The sequence below is a fragment of the Labeo rohita genome, chromosome 20 (assembly GCF_022985175.1).
Source record: "Labeo rohita strain BAU-BD-2019 chromosome 20, IGBB_LRoh.1.0, whole genome shotgun sequence".
In the NCBI taxonomy this organism is placed as follows: Eukaryota; Metazoa; Chordata; class Actinopteri; order Cypriniformes; family Cyprinidae; genus Labeo; species Labeo rohita.
The window spans coordinates 28,989,804-28,996,137 of NC_066888.1; the positions used below are offsets into that span (position 1 = coordinate 28,989,804).

The 6,334-nt window shown below is 36.5% G+C and overlaps 1 pseudogene; it reads right to left on the reverse strand.

Moving 5' to 3' along the window:
- Nucleotides 1-4,043: 4,043 nt before the first annotated feature.
- LOC127182917 (trace amine-associated receptor 4-like) lies at nt 4,044-5,062 on the reverse strand (annotated as a pseudogene).
- Between the last annotated feature and the right edge of the window lie 1,272 nt (nt 5,063-6,334).

Sequence of the window (6,334 nt, forward strand, 5' to 3'; positions counted from 1 at the left end):
CACGTATGATCCAGATGCTGAAATAATTTTCTTTGTAAGAAGGTTGACAATTATAAACATAAGTTTAGTAAAGATAAAGATAAAAATATAGTACATGCCCATCCATTTTAATTTCCTAAATGGATTCAGAGCATCTCATTTTCATTCATATATACTCTCACATCTGAAGTAACCCTCCTACATCTACCACTGTTACTCATAGCTACAAAAACAACATAAACTCTGGAGATTAAAATGAAAAAAAAAAACATCTGTGATGTTCATCTGTGAAGTGAAATCTGAAAAGTGATCATTTATAGACATAATAAGAAAGATATCATTTTCAGGCCCTTCTGGTCATCAACAATTATTATTATTTATTATATAATTACTAGAAAGTAGAATACATAACAATAAAAACTCAAAGCTTTTAGTGAAACCAAACTCAGAAAACAGCTTGTTTTGGTAGTTGGTGTTACACAGTGTTTGGTCACACACCAATTAGGGAGATCTGCGAATCGAGAGCCTTTGGTGTGCTACCGATCTATTACAGCTGGGAGGAGCTGCTTTACTGAGGCCTGCAAGGAATAAGGGTCTTGTCTAGCGAAACGAATTGCCATTTTCTAAAAAAGATAAAAATTAATATACTTTTTAACCTCAAATGCTCGTCTTGTCTAGCTCTGCGTGTACTCCGTGCATTCCGGTTCAATACAGTTAGGGTATGTCAAAAAACTCCCATCTCATTTTCTCCTCCAATTCTAAAATCGTCCTACATTGCTGCAGAAGCACCTACCCAGAGTTTACAAAGTGAACATGCAAAGAAAGTCAAACGCTCTTTACAAAAAAAAAGGATAAAGCAGCAATGTGGGATGATTTAGAAGTTGGAGGAGAAAATGAGATGGGAATTTTTTGACCTATCCTAACCATCTTGAACGGGACTGCACAGAGTACACACGCACATGGCAGAGCTAGACAAGATGAGCATTTGAGGTTAAAAAGCGTATAATTTTTTTTGGATTTTTTTAGAAAATGACAGATCATTTCACTAGATAAGACCCTTCTTCCTTGGCTGGGATCGTTTAGACCCTTTTGGAAGTTCAAACTCGTGGGCACCATAGAAGCCCACTATATGAAGATAATTCCTGAAATGTTTTTCTTAAAAAGCAATTTATTTACGACTGAAGAAAGAAAGACATGAACATCTTCGATGACAACGGGGTGAGTACATTATCTGTATATTTTTGTTCTGAAATTGAACTACTCCTTTAAAGCGATTATGAGCAGCAACACAAAAGCTCTGGTCACAATGCAGTAGGGCTGGGTATCAAGTTCGATACTTTTTAGGCACTGACTGAAATGCTATGGAGTATCGAAAAACCTCTTGTCGTTCGGTACCAAACTTCGATGCCTAAGGGGTTAATCTCGTCAACGTCAGTGTGCCAATAAGCCTGCATCACTAAGGGGCCGTTCACATATGGCGTCTTTTGCGTGCTCAAGTTCATTATTTCAAATGTAGATGCGTGGCAGCCGTACTCATAACAGAAGCAACACGGTCGCAACACGCACGTGGTACGACGTTCTCGGTTTTTCAGGCGCGTCCGCGCCGCATCAAGATGAAAACATCTCAACTTTTCATAACGCTGCAAGCGCACTGCGGGTCCTGTGACAGGAAACCAACCAATTAGCTACATCCTCTCCCGTAACAACATTGAAAGCTCAGCCAAGATGGAGAAACAGCTCATCATAGCTGTACAGGGATAGCCATTTTTAATTAAACTTAGTAGCAGAGCTACAGCAAGCAATTTTAGTGCTAGAAACTACTAATTTGAACTTTGAGCGCAGCAACTGTCCTCACGTGACGCATCCAAGGGAGCGATCCGAAAGCATACGAAGCAGTCTGCTCTCTATAGCTCTCTTGATCCTGTGCGGAGCCGTGAGGCTGTAGCGTGAGAGCATTAACGAACAATCCCCTTAGATATAAGACTACATATACACTGGTGTGCTTTTGTTTAAAAAATTAAAACAATCCTCATCCACACTGGCATTTCAGAAAAGATATCTGTCCGTACTACATGACCAAAAGTGTGCGTTACGTGACCATTCATGAACACTGTAGCATGATGCTACATAAGACAATAAGCACGATTTATATTCCGCTTTTACTCAAAACTCATTTTAAACCACCAGCGAGTGTTTGTAATAATTTTCGTGTAATAAATCATTCAGGAACCGGTATCGAAGTCAAGGTATCGGTATCGATATTGAAATTTTTTGAACGATACCCGGCCCTACAATGCAGTGACAAAACAACATGACCCCATTTATTTTCAATGGGGAGATTTTGACGTCTGGTGTCATGAGCAAAGCAACTGTTGGTGAGAAGATGCAGGACTGTCTAGCAATGTTCCCTCTAAGCTGTGTGTGAGAAAAAAAATAAGTTGGGAAATCCATTTGATTGAATTCTAGTAAATGCAAAACAATTGCAAAGCCCGGGCATACCACTACAGAGTTGGTGTCACTATAGAGTTACCTTATACAGTTGCTGAGAACCAGTGAATGTTGTTTACAGGTTTTATAGAAAGTGCATGATGTGCGCCAAATCAGTCACTGCAGGAATCGAATACCTTAATGGTTGAGGACCAAACAGTACAACACAAGAGGCAAAACAAATGCAGTGACGTGAAACAAAAAGTCATGTTTTAAAAGGAAGGCCTATTAGGCTTAATTAAGCCTAATTAAACCTAATAAATAAGTGACCTTAAAATTGCTCATGAGCAATAAATAAACATTTAATTTTGATCTAATTTTAGATTTTTAGATTAATTTTAAACCTAATAAAAGTAAATGGTTTCATGGTGTTCCAGAGGGCACTTCTCCCAACTCCCTTGTCGGGGTGGGGTGGAGGGGAAGATGTTTGTTTTGTTGTTTTTATTATTATTTTTTTTAGGTAATAGATAATAATAATAATTTTATTGGTCTCTTGAATTATTCTATTTGCCTGTGTTTTCTGCCTTTTTATTTTTTGGATTGTCTACCCAGTGTTGTGACCTTTTGCTGGTTTGGCAGTAGTAATAATAATAATTGGTAGTTAATAAAAAACTGCATTTGGAACCTCAACCTGTGTGTCTGGGCCATACACGACAGATGGTTTTTGAAGACACATTATGGTTGTCCCAAACCACCTCACTGTATCTGCTAAATTTTTTCATCTTATATTAACTTACATTCAGTTATCATGATGTATTTAACAGAATTTCTTGGAAATTAACACAGCACTGTAAAAAAATGTTTTGCCAAAAATGTGCATGATTTATTTACATCAAGGGTGTACATCAAATGTTACACACTTTTTGTGTGTGCACTGTAGGTCTGGTATAAGGAATGTTTTTGCTCAGGTGGCTGAAATGTCTGCCCAATAGAGAAAAGTTTTGCTCAGCAAGAAAAAAAATTCTGTTCTGTACAGACAGTAACGGTTTTATTTAGACTCAAGAACCTGAAGAACCATTTCATGATAAACGGTTCTTTTTTTCCCCCTTTCTTTCTTTCTTTTTTTTTTTAACAGCTTAAAATTTTGTTTGTTTGTTTTCCATTCAGAACCACTTCATTACTGACTTTTTTGGAGCTCCACCATCCAACTACATAGACCGTCATTACACACTCAACAGATGTGTAATGTCTATGCATTTTAACTTTCAAGTTATAACTGGTTTTCTGTCTTTTTTCTCTTTTTGGTTTTTAAACATAAGATATAAGTATGACCAGGTTGGTTCAATTGAAGATTCTTCCTTTAATCATCTGGAACTTAATCAGGAAATTTAAAGCAAAAAAACTGTGATTTAAAGACTTTATTGTATTAGAAGCAATTTAAAATGTTAATTTCACAAAAATGCAGAATATTTAGGTTGTTTTATAATAACTGAAATATATTTTGAATATAGTACAAACCCTCCATGCGTGCCCCTAAAATTATAAGATCATTACTTAACAGTTTCAACATATATGAAATAAAAAGAATTACATAAAAATAAATATTTATTGTGATGTCTGAAATAGGTGTGAGAGGAGTATTCATTCAAATATCAATGTGTTAGAATGCTTGATGCCACAGACATAAGTGGATATGAAAATCTTAAAGGCCTTCTGAAAACAAGGATAGAAAAATCCATAAATCAAGGGGTTACAAGTCGAGCTGAAATATGCAAACCAAAACAAAGCATCAAAAACAACAGCTGGGGTCCAACTATTGAAAAAAGGGTCGAGAGCAGCAGCAGTAAAAAGGCAGCCAGCACAACAAATAAACACCCATGACAATGGCCAGAGTTTTAGCTGCTTTTCTCTCTCTGTGAGCAGAGCTTTGACTGTTCCTCCCTGCAGTCACTCTTTCTGACATAACCTTTGCATGTTTTCGTGCAACACAGAAGATTTTTAAATACAGAGAGCTCATGATCGTCCCAGGAAGGAAGAGTAGAAGAACTGGACATATAAAACTCCACTCCTTGTTAAAAAACACAACACAATTTCCCACACAGTAATTCTGCAATATAAGCACCTCCATTCCAACTGCATTCATCCCAGAAAACACAACAGAGAAACTGTACACAAATGTAAACAGCCATATGAAGGTAATAAATGCAGTCACAGTGTTGTTTGTGACCCTCATTTTGTACCTCAGAGGGTCACAAATGGCCCAGTACCTGTCAACAGATATCAAACTGAGATGTAGTAACGAGGACATACAGAAGTTCATGTCTAAACTAGAATGAACTTTACACAATAAATCTCCCAAATACCAGCAACCTTCAACAGATCGCACCATGTTGTACGGCATGACAAAAGAGCCCAGCAGACAGTCACTGGCAGCCAGAGAGCGAACGATCAGATGAGTTGGAGACTGAAGCTGTTTGAAGTGAGAGATGGAGATGATGATCAGCAGGTTCCCAAAAACTGTTGTGAGGATCATCAGCAACAAGACAGCATATATTGCCACTTTAACCACAGTAAGACGATGCAATTTCAGACAGGAGTTCGGCTGGAGTGGATAGCAGAGAAATATATTCTCAGTTTGAGTCTTATTTGAAGTCATCACGTATGATCCAGATGCTGAAAAAATTTTCTTTGTAAAAAGGTTGACAATTATAAACATAAGTTTAGTAAAGATAAAGATAAAAATATAGTACATGCCCGTCCATTTTAATTCCCTAAATGGATTCAGAGCATCTCATTTTCATTCATATATACTCTCACATTTGAAGTAACCCTCCTACATCTACCACTGTTACTCATAGCTACAAAAACAACATAAACTCTGGAGATTAAAAAAAAAAAAACATCTGTGATGTTTATCTGTGAAGTGAAATTTGAAAAGTGATAATTTATAGACATAATAAGAAAGCTATAATTTTCAGGCCCTTCTGGTCATTAACAATTATTATTATTTATTATATAATTATTAAAAAGTAGAATACATAACAATAAAAACTCAAAGCTTTTAGTGAAACCAAACTCAGAAAACAGCTTGTTTTGGTAGTTGGTGTTACACAGTGTTTGGTCACTGACCAATTACATTACTAGCCCTCCGCAGGACCTCCCCCACTGTCGTTTTGCTTTTTTATAGAAATAAAAATCATTTAGATGGAAAACGTACAATACAATTTTAAACTGAAAGAATCTGCTCTGATACAGCCAGGGTTGCCAAGTCTGTGTGACAAAACAAGCTCACGCCAGTCAAAAACAGTTTAATGTAGCACAATGACCATATCCTAAATATTAAAACTCAAAATATGTTATTTCCATACCTAAAATAAATATTTTATGGTCACTGGTATGCACATTGATCATAAACACAGCTCAGGGTTACTTTCTGGTGGCGCAGCTCTGCTGGTGACACGTTGGCCAGCTTGTTTGTTTGTTTTTTTAAATTAGGTTACACTTAGTTGTGTTTTATTAAAATGAAGATGATACTAGCACAGCTTTTGTTGCTGTTGTTGATCGGAAGGGAGATCTGTGAATCGAGAGCCTTTGGTGTGCTACCAATCTATTGCAGCAGGGAGGAGCTGCTTTCGCTGAGGCCTGCAAGGACGACGTTAATATGTTGAATTTTGTGATAAAATCATACCCTATATATTGTATTTAGTGCGGTCAAACGATTAATTGTGATTAAGTGCATTCAAAATAAACGTTTTTTGTTTATATAATACAGGTCCTTTTCAAAAAATTAGCATATTGTGATAAAGTTCATTATTTTCTGTAATGTACTGATAAACATTAGACTTTCATATATTTTAGACTCATTACACACAACTGAAGTAGTTTCAAGCCTTTTATTGTTTTAATATTGATGATTTTGGCATACAGC